Below are 17,163 nucleotides of genomic sequence, written 5' to 3'. Positions count from 1 at the left end.
TCTTAGCCAGTGCTATTTTTATAGAAAAAGAGGTTCCAGAACTCACCATGAACACCTCCCTTATTCTCTTATAATGGCAATGACACCCATCAGAGAGGTGCCAGAACTGAGTTCCAGCCTAGTCTACGAATAAAAAAAATAATATTATTTTAAAATTCTGTCCTGCTTTACTCCCAAAGAAGAGTTCCTTAGAGAAATGGAGATTATTGCATAGAAATTCTTCCCTCTACAGAGGAAGGCTGTGTAAGCATTGCCAATTTCTCCAGCTCCCATGTGCTCCCATCACTGACTTTTGGACCAGGGTGTCCAAATCTCAGGGTTGTGGGTTTGAGAGCTCCACACTGGGCAAAAGAATTTCCTACACTGGAGAGGGTTGGACTAGATGACCCCACAAATTGGAGTAGCCAGGATTTATGTTGGGGGGGGGCAGGGTGCCCATCTGCCAACCCGTCACCACCCTCTGTCTGGCTCTGTCCAGCAGATTCAGAATGACATGTCTCAGCAACAGTTGTGCTAAATTACTTTATTTGGACCCCCCAGCGCTCAGAAAAAATCTGTCAAAACTTTCAGTCCTTTGAAAAATAATTGAAAAATTAGCATTTCCTGCAGTGTATTTTTTTTCCTCTTCAAAATTATACGCCTTCTTTCAGGAGTGCCAGCTTGGCCCCCACAACCATGGGGGCCCGGGGACCTGCAGCGTGCATGGCCCTGGCGCCGAAAGTTGTGGGGGAAATTCTTCATGGGGAATTTTGTGGGTGCTTGGAAACCCAGGGAGCTGAAATCTAGGCATTTTTTCATCTCAAATTATTATTATTTTGTAAATCTAAACTAAAACATGTTTCCTTGCATTTGTTGAAAACCTTACCAGGGCTTCCTCCTCTCTTTTTTCCCCCTCCAGTGCAGTTTTCCTGTGTCCATTTATATTTTTGAGCAGTGCTTTCTTCCTGGGGGTACGCATACCCCTAAACATTTTGCGAATCTAAGTTTGGCCTCATTGTCAGGGCCGGATTGAGGTTTGATGAGGCCCTCAGCTACTGAAGGTAATGGGGCCCTTTATATGTCCAGCTGTGCTTTGTCAACAACAAATTGTCGCTGTTTTTTTGTGTTGAATATATGCTATATGGTAATTTATGGACCTAATTAGGTGTCTAAAGCCATTTGCACATAACAAAATATGTATTTTATCAAAGTTGAACTGAAATACAATTAAGAAGTGATATTTTAGAGAGCAGGCTAGCAGGCAAGGCCTGCTATTTCCATCAGGCATAGGCAAACTCTGGCCCTCCAGATGTTTGGGGCTGCCATTCCCATCACCCCTAGCTAACAGGGCCAGTGGTCAGGGTTGATGGGAATTGTAGTCCCGAACATCTGGAGGACCGGAGTTTGCCTGTGCCTGACTTACATCATATTGTTGCTGTAAGGTAAAGGTAAAGGTACCCCTGCCCGTACGGGCCAGTCGTGACCGCTCATCTCGCTCAAGAGGCCGGGAGCCGGCACCGTCCGACGACACTTCCGGATCACGTGGCCAGCGTGACAAAGCTGCAACTGGCGAGCCTGCACCAGCGCAGCACACGGAAACGCCGTTTACCTTCCCACTATAAAGCAGTACCTATTCATCTACTTGCACTTTGATGTGCTTTTGAACTGCTAGGTGGGCAGGAGCTGGGACCGAACAATGGGAGCTCACCCCACCGCAGGGATTCGAACCACCGACCTTACGATCAGCAAGTCCTAGGCACTGAGGTTTTACCCACAGCGCCACCCGCGTCCCAATTGTTGTTGTATGTAGGTTTTATTTTATTTTTTATCTTATATTTTGGAAATGTACATCCCGTTGTTTTTTCCTTTATTTTTTGGGGGGCCTCCCCAAGAGAGTGGAACCCTGAGCTATAGCTTCTTTAGCTTATGCGTAAATCCGGCACTGCGAGGCAATATTTCAATATGAGTAGGATAATGAGAGTACCTTAAAAAAATTTTTTTGGGGGGGAGCACTGCTTTTGAATACTCTATTTTTATTTATTCACCTGATTTAGGGAGGGGGTACGCAGCTGCTACGCCCATCATGCCACCCCCCCTCGCTTTCCAATCCCACACTTCTAGAGAGCTCTAAGGCACCCCAGGCTTTCCGTTTAGGGACGGGACTTTAGCCACGCTCCCCGGGCCGCCCCCGGCGCTTGCAAGGCTCGGGCTGCAGCGCCCGACCGCGTCCGCCAGGGGTTGCGCCTCCGCCCTTTCCCTGCTCAGCCGCCAGGGCCGCCCGAGTCCCGGGCGAGGGTGGACGTCGGCGCAGCAGCAAGCGGCTCTTCTCCGGCTCCTCCGCCCGAGGCACGGCGATCGGAGAGCGCCATGCCCCCTGGCCCCGTGCAATAGATCCCTCCCCTCCTCCCGCCTTCCCAGGGCCAGATCCCCCTCTTTTGGAACCGACTCGGCGTGCGCTTTTTCTTTTTTGTGTTTCCACCCGTCCGCAAAAGCCTTGGATTTGCGGGTGCGCAAAGAAAGAAGGGAGCGCCAGGAGAAACCATCGCAGGCAGCCGCCAGCGGGCTTACAAGGTAAACCCCCGAGGAGACGTGGATCGCTTTATTTTTGCGGGGGGGGGCTGCCCAACGCAACCCTTCCTCCCCCGCTTTCCACTTGGGATCGCTTAAGATCCTTGCACCGGAATGGAAGGAGAGAGATGGGGGGTGGGGGTGGACGTGCGTGGAGGGGAAAGCTGCGAATCTTGAATTGTGCAACAATGTGTGCGTGCGCGCAAACTTGGCGCGCCTCCCCCAGTTCCTCCGTTTGCAGCCAAACTGCAAGCCAGATCGCAACTCGTTCCCCCCGGGAAGCCAGTCCCACGGCTGCTCGGTGCTATGTGTGTGTTGATTTACTCCCGAGTAAGCGTTGGATGGAGGGGTAGGTGGGTCGTGGGGCAGGAGCGGCCGGTGTGCCCCCCCATCCTCTCTCTGCATGTTTTTCACTCGGAGGTGACTTTGGAACTTTACTCGCGAGGAGAGCGTGCAGCAATGCACCCCTCCAGTGGTGCAATTTCAATGATCCAAGGGTTGGGCATTCCCGACCTCTTCTTCCCCCCCCCCTCCAAAGAGCTCGTGCCTTCTGCTCCCTTCTCCTCCCCCCCTTCTCGGAGCGATTGCACGGTGGTTTGAATTAAGACCCTGTAGCAACAGCGACCACAAAAAATGAAGTTCTTTCTTGCCTCGTTGCAGTCATGCGCTCGCCTCTTGCCCTTTTGGCTCCGCTGCCTTGGGCTGGAAGGAGGTTGGAGAAAATAAGTGCGCATGGAAGAAAAAATTGCAACTTGAAGCAGATCGATATATGTGTGTGTTAAGGGGGGGGGGGAATCCAGCCCTTGGTGATATTTGGGGAAAAGGGGAAATAGCAACGGCTGTTGTGGCTTTTGTTGTGCAATCCCATTCAACTGGTTGTTGTTTGGACTTTTTACTTTACTTTTTTTGCGGGGGGGGGGAGAGAGAGAGAAACACAACCCACATGCAATTTAGTGACACAACCACATTCCGTGAGTTGCAGTTAAGATTCCTTTCTCCTCCGCTGGGGAAGCTGGAGATTTGTTGTCAGGGAGCTGTTCTGGGTCTTCTGTCAAACATCTGGATTTCTAGCCTCTCCCTTTATTGCAGGGGGGGGGGGAAAGAAAAGTTTCCCTCGCTCTTCCTTCTCTGATTTTTCTTTTTTTTAAACATTTTAAACAGCAGGCACACAGAAGATGCAACAGCCCCCTTTTTTACTTTCTTCCTGCACCCCATTCAAAGATTCCTAGCATTCTCTTAAAACACACACACACACACACACACACACACCAATCACCCACAGAAACAAAGGGCTTTTCTTTATCCTATTGTTTAAAAGTCAGATATCTGGAGATGAAGAGAGCAGAAAGGAGGACCCTTTTTGGAAGCAACCGTTTTTTAAAAAAAGAAACCCTGAGGATGGTTAGTTCTGAAAAGCTGAAGTATGCATTGAACCACATTCGGTAAGGAAGAGGAAGAAAGTAAACATATGGATTTGTGCGGAGCCGAAATCCCAAGTGGCCAAGTGTGCTGTCTGTTTATTCCCTGCTTAAGGGATTTGCCTGGTGCTTTTAAGGGAGCTCTGATTTTGCTGCCTCGAGGGGGACTGGTTATTCCAGGTTTGCTGCTTCAAAGTAGGTTGGATTTGTATTTATGGAGGGAGGGGAAAGCCGGAAACGTGAGTGTCCGCAAGGGTGTCTCTGTTATCTGACAAAAGGGCCGGGGAAGAAGGCCTTTTCGCAACAGCTCTTCGCCCATCGCCTCTGTGCAGCCACAAGGCGGGAATCTCAAAATGGGAGCCCCCTCCCTGCATTTCCGGGTGCGAGAGGGGGGGAAAGGCCCAGAGCCCGAAGCCCAGGGATTGGTGACCTGTTTGTCACCTCTCGGGCAAAGCTCATTACAAATGGAAGTGACACACGGTTATTATGTAAACTGGAGGCTGCAAGCGCCACGGCTGAGTCGATCCCAGACACCCGTTTGCATGTCAGAAAAGCAGTCCAGGAGGCCGGTTCAGCTCGACGGGTTTCCAACTAAAGCCTGGCAAACGTGGAAGGTGAGTTGCCTTGTTGTTGTTCTCGCTGGGCAGGTCGTGGGGCAGGCCACATCCTTGTTTTTTCCAGCGAGGGCGAAACAAATAGGGCACCCAGGGACCTCTCTGTAATCATGGGTGTCCGGTGGCAATTGCTTTTAATTGCGAAAATGTGGAATTGAAAAACGAGTGGTCATTACAGGCCTTTGACTTGCCTACGCAGGAGTCTGAATTTCTCCCAGAGCGGATGTGACAAGCTGTGTCGTAATGCTATATATACATTGCAGGCGTGCAAAGCTAATTAACCCATATTAGTTCTTTCGAAAACATCACTTGCTGATGCTGTTGTTGTTTGCTGCTGCGTAAACTTTCTTCTCCTCGCCCCTCAAAACGAAAAACTGGGTTGGCACTGATCCTGGACGGTGTTAGAAATTAGCCAGGCGCGTTTTGCGACTGGTGTGGGTCCGATGGCGACCACCTGGGGAATCTCTGGTTGGCAATTTGGGAAAGCAAAAATGTCACTTGGAGAAGGATCTGAACTATTTACCTTGAAGATTGACTTTCTTTTATTCTGGATTGTTTTATTGGGTGGTGTTGTAAATTGCTTTGAGATTTGTTCTTTAAAATATAAAGTGTTATTGAAATGAGAATAATAATCCACAGCAAAAAAAGGTGCCTAGGCATTCCATTGTCGTGACTGTAACCTGGGTTTAAGGTGCCGTTTGGTGATTAGGTTATACATCTTGAATTTCGAACACTGCTGAGCCAGTGTCTTTGCATGAGTAGAGCCTTCTTCAGAAAGCAGTAATCAAACTGATCTTGTAGAGGAAGCCCAGTTACAGCTTTTTGGACAGGATCCATGCAGCCCTGACAGCTGAGTTGGACAGAGGAACCTCACACTTGCCTGCTCAGTTCATTATCAAGCCTTCCACCAGCTTTGGTTGGTGGCCCAGCTGCACCCCTCTCTGGGCAGGGACAGCCGAACTACTGTTGTCTACGCTCTGGCAACCTCAAGGTTAGATTACTGCAATGCATTATATGTAGAAGACGAAACCTCAGCTAGTGCAGAATTCAGCGGCCAGGTTGCTTGCCGGAGCAAGACGGTTTGAGCATATTACACTGATCCTGGTCCCACTGCACTGGCTGCCAGTTAGATTCTGGGCCCAATTCAAAGTGCTGGTTTTGACACTTAAAGCCTTAAACGGCTCAGGACTGCAGTGCCTCAAGGACCGCCTCTCTCCATATGAACCAACCCAGACCCTAATCTGAGGCCCTTCCTTGTGTGCCTCCTCCATGAGAGGTCCGGAGGGTGGCAACACGAAAACAGGGCCTTTTCTGCAGTGGCTCCCTGTTTGTGCAATTTTCTCTCCTGGGAAGTTTGGCTGGCACCTCTAGGTGCCGGGCGAAAGCGTTCCTCTTCAGCCAGGCCTTTAGCTGATTAAATGTCTTGTGGGAGGGGAGTTTTTGCTTTTAGTCTTGTTTTTATTACCTATTTTGTGTTTTTCTTTTTTTAACTTGTGTTTTTGTGTTCTGAACTGCCCTGAGATCTATGGATGGAAGGTGGCCTGCAAATTTAATCAATGACAATAAAATAAAGCTGGAATGTATGGGCCCAAAGAGTCCTTTCATTGCACCCACATTTGGTGCAGCGTGTGTGTGTTGCCGGCAGTTTCTCCTGCTTTCAGTTGTGCCCGTGGACCCTGAAAGGTTGGGGACCCTTGAGTTAGAAATTTGCTTCCCTGTTGACCCTAGCTGCATGTGGGAGTCTGTTTCTAAAACATGCCCTACTTAACTTCAGATGACACCTCCAAAACAGTTCATGGGGAAAGGATTTAGCTCAGCAGTAGAGTGGGTTTGATCCCTGGGCAGGGTGAGTGCCAAATTGTAGCTTCGGAGGGCAGGAACGGGAGATGTCGAGTCCAGCCCTTGGGGAGATGCCACTCAGTTGCTAGGCTGTGGATGGGAAAGTGATGTGATCCCAGCATCCCTGACTGTATCCTCAAGGTAGCCCTTCAGGAAAAGCATTGGCCTATCCAATATTCTGGTGTGGTGTTTGTTGGAAGAACCCCAGGACGATGGCTCTGGTTAACTTCAGCATCCCATGCAGAGGTTGCCATTGGGGCATCACACGACTTTGTGTTCTCCATGGCAACCGTGTGGCTGTCTCCAATATCCATCAGTCCCACCCTTCGTGCAGGGGATAGGATGGGTGGACTGCAGGCAGGGTGGTTGCAATGCCTCCCTTTGTTGGTTATACGTACAAATTTAATAAATAATGCAGTGGTACCTCTGGTTGCAAACGGGATCCGTTCCGGAGGCCTGTTCGCAACATGAAAGGAACGCAACCCACAGCAGCGCGTCTGCACACGCGAGGGTTGCAATTTGCCGCTTCTGCGCATGCGTGTGACGTCATTTTGCGCTTCTGTGCATGCGCGAGCGGCGAAACCTAGAAGTAACCCTTTCTGGTACTTCCGGGTCGCAACCTGAAAAAACGTAACATGAAGCAAACGTAACAAGAGGTATGACTATTAATAAAATAATTTGGCATGTTTGGGCCAGAGTGTAGCCCACTGGATCTGATGAACTGGTGCTGCATAATGCTTGGTGTGTGTGTGTGTGTGTGTGTGTCTGTATTTGTGGCACAATGTAAACTTAGGAACTCCTCGCCTATTGACATTAGGCAGATGCCTTTGCTGTTCTCTTTTGGGGCGCCTCCTTAAAACATTTTGGTTTGGGCAGGCCTATCCAGACATGTGGGACGCGGGTGGCGCACAGAACCTTGGACTTAACGATCAGAAGGTCGGCGGTTCTAATCCCTGCGCCGGGGTGAGCTCCCGTTGCTCGGTCCCTGCTCCTGCCAACCTAGCAGTTCAAAAGCACGTCAAAGTGCAAGTAGATAAATAGGTACCACTCCGGCGGGAAGGTAAACGGCGTTTCCGTGCGCTGCTCTGGTTCCCCAGAAGCGGCTTAGTCATGCTGGCCACATGACCCGGAAGCTGTACACCGGCTCCCTCGGCCAATAAAGTGAGATGAGTGCCGCAACCCCAGAGTCGTCTGCGACTGGACCTAATGGTCAGGGGTCCCTTTACATTTACCTTTTATCCAGACATGTAGTTGTTGATTGTGTTTTAAGCTCTTTGGTTGCTGGTTTTAAGTATCTGAAAATGTTTTTAATTTTTGTCATTTTTTAAAAGGTCTTTTTACTATTTCTTGTAAACTGCTTAGAGGTTTTGTTTCAACCTAATGGTACGTACAGTTCTTTAAATAAACCAGGGATGTAGCACACGGAGGGTGACCTCCAGCCTTAGCCCGCAAGGGGGTCCAGTTTGGTCCCTAAGGCCGTTTCACAGGGCGATGTGTGAAGATGGATGAGGTGTGTGGTTCGCTCCTGCTGATGAAGAAGACCTCTGAAGGTGAGCAGAGAGTTCAGTCCTGCCTGCTGCTTCACTGGCATGTTGTCTGTCGGTGGGCATATCGAAAAATATCGCTGTGATTCCCGGTGTCTCGTAGGAGATGCATCTACTAACTTGTTTTCTTCTCTCCGAATCGAAAAGTGCCCAAATTGCCTTTTCCTTCCTCTTTCTCCGCATCTTCTCTCCCACAACAAAACCCCACCCAGCTGTGAGTCATTCCAAAACTTAACAAATCCCTGACTTAGATAAGTTTTAAAAAATGAAGCAAGCGTAGAATGAAATTATACTTCTCTGCTTCACCAAGTTTAAATTACAGATATTTAGTAAAACGGGTCCAGCTCTTTGATTGGAGCGAACCGTTTAAATATGAAATAATGGTTCTACTGATCGGATGGGTTGTTGCGAAGCCGTATTAAGTTTAGACTGAAGGCAAATTGTGCGTTTGGCTAGATGTCTACTGGTTACAGAATTAAAGGGAAGAAAATTCCTGTAACACCACGAGACGTACTGAACAATCTGGAACAAAACAAAGTCCTTGTGTTCTGTGGATTGTAGCTGCCTTTCTAAGTTATGATTCCATTGTGCCTGGCCGATACCTGTTTTTCAACATTGTGGTATATCACCAGCTAAACATTGCGATATACTGATATATCACAATGTCTGAAATAAGGATGGAGCTATATAGAGGCAGTGGCTGGCTTCATGGTTTTTCCAGCGTTGTGATTTTTGCATGTGAGAATCAGTTTAGCCAAGGATTCTTAAAGCGCTGTGCATATTAGAAGTGCTATAAAAATGCTTAATGTCCGCACATAATTAAGAAACAAATGGCACAGAGGATGATTTCGTTGACTAACTCGTCTGCCTGTTTTTTCGTTTGTTCATCTGTAAATGCAAAGCTGGTGGAAGTGGCAGCGGCAGCAAAAAAAAAAAAAAAAAGAATTGGTGAAGCTGGTCACAGTTGTTGCTCCCTGAATGTTGTGGACATGGGTTTCAGTGTCTGTATGCTGGTTGAGGTAACTTGTCACAAACTGATGAGCAAGGGCTTCTTTCACCTGTTCCTAGGGGAAAAGAAAAGGTGGGGGATTTTTTGCATTAGTGCCGTTATTTCAGGGAATTAAGAATACAGACCATCTGGACACAGTGTTAGAAATTCAGATATACAAGCTAGGTACCAAATGGCTCCTTAAACCAGGGCTGCAGTTGCCAAAACGGAACGTCTAGTTGCCATTTTGGGGCCAGATGTCAAAGTGCAAGTAGATAAATAGGTACCACTCCGGCAGGAAGGTAAACGGCATTTCCGTGTGCTGCTCTGGTTCTCCAGAAGTGGCTTAGTCATGCTGGCCACATGACCCGGAAGCTGTACGCCGGCTCCCTCGGCCAATAAAGCGAGATGAGCGCCGCAACCCCAGAGTCGGTCACGACTGGACCTAATGGTCAGGGGTTCCTTTACCTTTACGCCCTTGCTATGCCGTTGTGGGTCGTCTGTTCTTGGGACAGGGGCCCAGTAGGATTTTTCCCATTTGGCTGATTGGCTGGTGCCACTTGGGTTTAGCCTGCCGCGTAGCAAATCGCCATAATTTTGTAATGTTTGGTGGTTAGGCATTGGTTCAGTGTAGAGGGTAGGGTAGGTTGTCATACCTGCCCCTCCCAGTGTGCGATAGGATATTCCATTAAAGGAATCCAGGGGCTCGCCATGCTTTTGTCCGATCCCCTTCCAAGGATTAGGGCCACGCCAGAGCACCTGGGAGCATTTTGGGGTGAGGTTGCATCTGTGCAATGCTCCCCCAGTATGTTTACCCTTACTGACTTCCGCCAGTGTCCAGTTGTCAGTGCTGCCCTGCCAGAGGTGTAGGTGCAGCTAGTCGTACCAATGCCTACGCAAACCACTCACATTCTGTAATCAATAAAGCTGTGGCCAAAATTATGCCAATAACCTCGAACTAATATTGGTGTCAACTGTGTCTGTCTTTGGGAGGTCTTGGGGGGTCTTCACACGTAACAGTTGTACAACGCTGCAACCCTGGTGTAAGTTACGTGAAGTGCTTTGAACAATTGTTCTCCATAAATATCACATATTAGCATTATACAGTGGACGCTCGGGTTGCGAACATGATTCAGCAGCTTTCGCAACCCGCATCTGCACACACGCGGGTCACGATTCAGCGCTTCTGCGCATGTGCAAAGCGTGATTTAGCACTTCTGCGCATAAACGACCGCCAAAACCCAGAAGTAACTCGCTCCGGTACTTTCGGGTTTTGGCTGTCCGCAACCCGAAAAAACGCAACCTGAAGCGGCTGTAACCCGAGGTATGACTGTATATATTTTTAAACGATGCTTTTAAAAACGCCAAGAATAATGCAGATACAAAACTGATACTCTAAAGAACAGGAAACCGTACAATAATATGGTATATAGGACAGTGGAAAGATTTTTGAATCGTTGATTTTTAAAAACGTGATTTGAAACATCCCAAGGGAAAAGACATGATTTAGACTTTAGCCTTAAATCAGGTTTCCCATTTTGCAATTCCTATATTTGCTGGATAAGCATGCATGCCAACTGATTGCTTTCGCATAATGGTTTGCAACTAAATACAGCCTTTAGTATAACCAAGGAGCTTAATCGTTAAACCTTTGCTCTTGCAACTGACATGCCTTTTGCAGAGCAGAATTAAGCCTGCTTAGGAAAAAGAGGCAGATTTGTTTGTGACGACCCCCTGTTCACATGCGAGGAAGCAACTTCCATTTAATGGTTGGAGCCCCACAATGGGCAAAAGATTCCTGCATTGAAGAGGGTTGAACTAGAACAGGGGTAGGCAATCTAAGGCCCGGGGGCCGGATCCGGCCCAATTGCCTTTTAAATCCGGCCCGCGGACGGTCCAGGAATCAGCATGTTTTTACATGAGTAGAATATGTCCTTTTATTTAAAATGTATCTCTGGGTTATTTGTGGGGCCTGCCTGGAGTTTTTACATGAGTAGAATGTGTGCTTTTATTTAAAATGCATCTATGGGTTATTTGTGGGGCATAGAAATTCATTCCCCCCCCAATATAGTCCGGCCCATTTTCAATTCCCCCCCCAAAAAAATATAGTCTGGCCCACCACATGGTCCAAGAGATGGTGGACTGGCCCATGGCTGCAAAAGGTTGCTGACCCCTGAACTAGATCAGGGATCAGCAAACTTTTTCAGTGTGGGGCTGGTCCACTGTCCCTCAGACCTTGTTGTGGTGCCGGACTATATTTTGAATTTTTTTAAAAAAACGAACGAATTCCTATGCCCCACAAATAACCCAGAGATGCATTTTAAATAAAAGCACACATTCTGCTCATGCAAAAACACCAGGCAGGCCCCACAAATAACCCAGAGATGCATTTTAAATAAAAGCACACATTCTGCTCATGCAAAAACACCAGGCAGGCCCCACAAATAACCCAGAGATGCATTTTAAATAAAAGCACACATTCTGCTCATGCAAAAACACCAGGCAGGCCCCACAAATAACCCAGAGATGCATTTTAAATAAAAGGACACATTCTACTCATGTAAAAACACGCTGATTCCCGGAATGTCCACGGGCCGGATTGAGAAGGCGATTGGGACAGATCCGGCTCCCGGGCCTTAGGTTGCCTACACATGTACTAGATGATCCTGGTCCTCCACTCCAACTCTGCAAAGTATATGCACAAAGTATCAAATGTGGTGACAGTAATAATAATGCAACAAAACAACAACACCACAAACTGGCTTATAAGTATAAAACCAATTTTACTAGAATAATAGCTAGAATAGAGATAGACTTGTAACCATTCAAGCAACAAACATACTAAGGTGCCATGAGCAAAACAAAGCCTGGAGATACTGTAAACATGGAGTGGATAAATGTACAACTGTATCTTAACAAGCGTGTAGCGAAACCTGTAATATATCCAGACAACGAGTCTCCCTTTGCCTACTTGCGTTATTCTCACCAGGGTGGTGGCTTGGATTTGCCTTCCTGTGATTGATCCATGTACACGGCGTTGTGTTTCCAACTCAGGACCCATTGAAGAACATCTCATCCAGTTCAATCTTTGAAAAACAGCTTTGAGAAACTTTTTCATATTCTCCAGTGTGCTACCCTTGCCATTGTGGCGACACAGGGTTGCTGTTCCGTGCTTGGACTTACGCTACGTGTTGAATGGCTCATTTATCCAGTCTGTATAACGTTTATTGATTGCACATATAACTTGTTAAGATACAGTTGTACATTTATCCACTCCATGTTTACAGTATCTCCAGCACACATTCTCAAATTGCCCCCCTTAAAAATCAAATTACCCCCCTGTGGTGTGTGTGCCCCACGTTGGGAACCACAGATGTAGACAGGGTTGGATCCCATGTTTTCTATGAATCTTTCAGAGCATCCATTTACTCCTTATTTACTTCCAGTTGCCCTGAGTTGGAGGAAAGCACATTCTCTCTCCATCCATCACCCAGGAAAACAAGGACTACTGGCTTGTGTGTGTGTGTGTTGTGTACTTAAAGGCAGGGAGGTTCACCTACCCTGTTTAGATGGCACTGCTGATATTGGAACCTGAATTTGCTGCCTCTCCCCTTCCTTCACTAGCTTATATTTTAATAATAACAATTTCACAATGTGGTGTTTGATAAACAGTAATGATTCAGTCTTTTGTAATTGTAGGCTTTAGCACTTTTGTTCTACATTCAGAATTTCACTTAAGACTCCTTATATTTTAAAATAGACACAATATAATATATTTAAAAACAACAAAATATTGTCTTAATTTTTTAAAAAGCTGATTTAAAATTACAGATTTTTATCTGTAGTTAAACCCAAAAAGTATTTGTTCTTTCTACACTAGCCGTGACCTTTCATGTTGAAATGTACCCTACACAAGAGTAAATACTAAGATTTAAGCGAAAGAAGGGAACCATACGCATTCAGGATGCTGGATGTGATTTTAATTATATGTTGCTAAGTTTTTAATTCCTTATGCCCACCTGTAGATTAAAACTAGATTTTCTTTCATCTCCATTCTGCATATCTGTTATACTATGCAGTCATCAATTCATTTTATTAAAATGAGACTTCTTTAGCTGTTTTTTTAGACGGATGCTACAACCACTCCTAGCTGGTTTCCAAAGAGCATATTTGAGGTTTTGGGGTGTTAATACGTTGATATAGGTTACCAGGAACTTCTGTTATAGGTTACCTATAAGATCCTTCCAACTTAATGGGATTCCAATTCATCCCTGTTGACCAGTTCAGTGGGATTTCTCCGACAGAGTTCCCCTGTGTTTAGCATCGTATGAGAATATTCTTAACTAAAAATAAATAAATACAGAGTTCTCCTAACCTTAAGCCTTCTCCCCGCACTCCCCCAAGCTCTTACGCCAACGTATATGAAAAAATATTAATTAAATAATATTACCTTACTCCTTTAGCTTGTTGAGAAGCTGGGTTATGAACAGAAAGCAGCCTTTCAGTTCTAGGTGGACAAGCTCCCAGGCGCAGCGACTCTGCTGGTTGGCGGTTAGGAAACTGTTCATTCTTTGAAAGTATCGCTTGACTTTTATGGGCGAAGGAGATGGTGCCCCGTTGGCAGAGTTTTTTGCCAGCTTTCCTCCCTGCGTGTCTTTTGCGCATGCCTCCAGCTGTTTGGTTTGCTGGTAAAGGTTGCTTTGCAAGGACTCGAGACACGTCGCGTTCCAGGCGCCCCAAGGGTGGTCTTTGCCGAGAACGTTGAGGCTCTGCTGGAGAACCTCGCGGATGATGATGACGGCGCCGTTGCTCTCCAGAGCGTTGAGAGCTTTCAGAGGGAACCTGAAGTCCGTTGTCTCAGATATGCATTGCAGAGGGAATTGTCCAGCCGTCCTGCAGAGATGCTTCAAGTTGGTCTGGATCATTTGGTTCCACCGAGTGTGGAGCACAGGGCATTTGGAAAGGGGGCTGGATTGGGCGAGTTTGCCGGAGAGCACCAGCACGAGACAGACGCTTAAGCCGTTCCCACCAGTAGTGAAGCCCATGATGAACCAATGGCTATAACTACCTTATCTTCCTGGAGTCTCTTTAAATATATTTCGGAGCACCTATAAAAATCTGCCATCCTAAATTCATTCAACATGAGACATTTGTATTAATCATGATATGAATTTTCCTCACCATCAAGATTCCAAATGCCTTTGAGGAACATGATTTGGTTGCTTTCAGTTTCGTTCAATGAGTTTTAATTAAAATGTGAGGTTTTGATTTGTTTTGTTTTTTACTACCTTCTTACAGAAAACTTAGCAAAGTTTCAAGTGACCGTAGCCCTTCCTAGGAGAGGAGAGAGAGAGAGAGCACATTTTCTTTTTCTCTTCTTTCTGTTTATAATATTTTAAATTAATTTCCAGTGCCTTTTTAGAATTAGAAAATAAACAAGAGTTCAGCATTAGCTCTTTCCTGAAATCTGAAGAGATTTCCCATCTCATATGTCTACATCCTTAAAAGGTCCTTATTTGTTTATTCGTTGTTTAGTTTATACTTTTATAATGCTGTTATTCAGGCAAACTGTTCCCAGTTAATGAGAACACTAAAATAACAATAAAATCAATCTTAAAATCACACTAAAGTGGTCAATAAGACAGCTGGTTAGAATAAAACCCAGAAGACTGGGAGAATAGGGAACTGTTTTCCTGGCACCAAAGAGAAAGCAAAATGGGGGCATGATGGACCTTTGTTGAGCAGGATTGGCAATAGATCACTACTGCAAAGGGTTTTTCTCTGGTTACCTTAAATGCCCTTGGATAGCTCATGGGAAAATACCTCCATTTTTTATTTCTTGACATGGGGCAGACTGAGGTGGTAACAGCTATTCCTTCAGGTACTGAGGTCTCAATTTCCTATTTTATTTTTAAAACAATGTTTGGTCCCTAGCCAGTTAATAACTTCCTATTTTCTTGTCTTTGGCACTTGAGTTGTAAGAGGCTGTTCTGTTTTTTCTACATGCACTTAGATTATTGTTGTATCACAGAGAAGCCACTAAGGGAGCCCATTTGACTGTGAATTACGGTATCTCTGTTGTACACTTAACTTATCAGGTTTCTGTTACTGATCAAAAAGCGAAAACTGCTTCGTTTCCTACTGCATTGCCCCAGCTGCCTAAGTGGTGGCAACTTAGCAACTCTTCAAACAGGAATTAGGGTGGGTATAATTTAATAAAACTTGGAGGGCATAATTTAAATCCCTGCCTGGGCTGGTCTTTTCTCTGCTTATAGTTGCTTGTGCATTAATCTCAAGTGAGACTCAGTTAACCGGGATTTAACATAAGGTCCTATAGGTCTAGGGACGCGGGTGGCGCTGTGGGTTAAACCACAGAGCCTAGGACTTGCCAGTCAGAAGGTCGGCGGTTCTAATCCCTGCGACGGGGTGAGCTCCCGTTGCTCGATCCCTGCTCCTGCCAACCTAGCAGTTCGAAAGCACGTCAAGTAGATAAATAGGTACTGCTCCGGCAGGAAGGTAAACAGTGCTTCCGTGCGCTGCTCTGGTTTGCCAGAAGCGGCTTAGTCATGCTGGCCGCATGACCCAGAAGCTGTACGCCGGCTCCCTCGGCCAATAAAGCGAGATGAGCGCCGCAACCCCAGAGTCGGTCAGAACTGGACCTAATGGTCAGGGGTCCCTTTACCTTTACCTTTTTTACCTATAGGTCTGGCTGAAGCATGGGTGAGGAACTGTGTCCCTCCAGAAGTTGTTACACTACAGCAGGGGCCAGCAGACTTTTTCAGCAGGAGGCCAGTCCACTGTCCCTCAGACCTTGTGGGGGGCCGGACTAGATTTTTTGGGGGGAAATGAACGAATTCCTATGCCCCAGAAATAACCCAGAGATGCATTTTAAATAAAAGGGCACATTCTACTCATGTAAAAACACGCTGATTCCCAGACCGTCCACAGGCCGGATTGAGAAGGCGATTGGGCCGGATCTGGCCCCCGGGCCTTAGTTTGCCTAACCATGTACTATAGCACCCATAATCTCTGACAGTTGGCCATGCTTCCTGGGGCTAATGGGAGTTGGGAACTCAACAGTGGCTTACTGTAGATCCTTAGTAGGTTATGCTTACGGAGTGATGTGTACTCACTTTGAACTGGGGTTGGTGAATTTTACTTCCGAGTAGAACCTTTACTCGGCCATGAAGCTCAGTGGGCAGTATTGCGCTATTTATACTTTCTCAGCCTAACCCACCTCATGATTTTTGTTGTGAGGATCACATTGGGCGATGGGTTGGTGGGGGGGATAACCATGTTATCTTGAGCACCTTGATGAAGGTAGAGAGAGAGAAAAAATAAAGATAGAAATAAGATAGAAACAGCAGTTTTATATCAGCTCAAGTGTCCTGGCTTCCCCTAAAGAAGCTTGGGAATTCTAGTTTGGGGAGGGTACTGAGAGTCTGTAGTCCAGCTTCTTGGAAGTATAATCTTCAGAACTGGAGTCTGGAGAGACAAAAATGTTGGAACAAGGGACTATAGCAGGCACCCTCAAACTCGGCCCTCCAGATGTTTTGGGACTACAACTCCCAACATCCCTAGCTAACAGGATAAGTGGTCAGGGATGATGGGAATTGTAGTTCCAAAACATCTGGAGGGCCGAGTTTGGGGGTGCCTGGACTAAAGTACAGTCTGTGATTCCTCAGTCTATGCTAATATCCACTTAATCATGAATTTAGGCAAGAGGAGATGTGATAAAAAAGGAACATGAATGGCTCACTTTTTCTGCAGCTCCCTTGAGTATAATTTTGGAATATGCTTTAATTTCGAAAGGGCTGGGCCCTAGCTTGAAATGTGCAAGCGACAAAGAGTCCTTGGAACAACGTGCAAGTTGTCCATCGCATTCCTTCCCCATGCATCTTTGGCCATTTTCTCCCCATTTCTCCATACATGTTTTCAAAGTATCTGCAGAGAAATGTAACGTCAGAAGCAACGGTCACCCTGTGTCCATCATGACGATTTTCACATCAAGGGAAGTCATAGAACCACTCTATTCTGCCTTGGTCAGGCCACACCTGGAATACTGTGTCCCGTTCTGGGCAGCATAATTTAAGAAGGATGTTGACAAGCTGGAAGGTGTGCCAAGGAGGGCAACCTAGATGATCAAGGGTCTGGAAACCGAGCCTTATGAGGAACGGTCGAAGGAGCTGGATATGTTTAGCCTGGAAAAGAGG

The 17,163-nt window shown here is 46.5% G+C and overlaps 1 protein-coding gene across 5 annotated transcripts in view; it reads left to right on the top strand.

Annotated features, from left to right (window-relative positions):
• The first annotated feature begins 2,036 nt into the window (after positions 1-2,036).
• Positions 2,037-17,163, top strand: part of MOB3B (MOB kinase activator 3B) — a 94,482-nt gene continuing 79,355 nt past the window's right edge. Inside the window, exon 1 of one of the 5 annotated variants that reach the window (XM_083594102.1) lies at positions 2,037-2,550. The gene's annotated coding sequence lies outside the window, so the exon portion shown is untranslated. Of the gene's footprint in view, positions 2,551-2,800; positions 2,897-4,056; positions 4,580-17,163 lie in introns of those variants that run through there. The other 4 variants (XM_083594105.1, XM_083594104.1, XM_083594106.1 and 1 more) reach the window with 4 other exon arrangements.

This window comes from Podarcis filfolensis (assembly GCF_964270895.1).
Source record: "Podarcis filfolensis genome assembly, chromosome: 17".
In the NCBI taxonomy this organism is placed as follows: Eukaryota; Metazoa; Chordata; class Lepidosauria; order Squamata; family Lacertidae; genus Podarcis; species Podarcis filfolensis.
The sequence above is the reverse complement of the archived record's forward strand: the minus strand, read 5'-3'. Positions and strand labels throughout refer to the sequence as shown.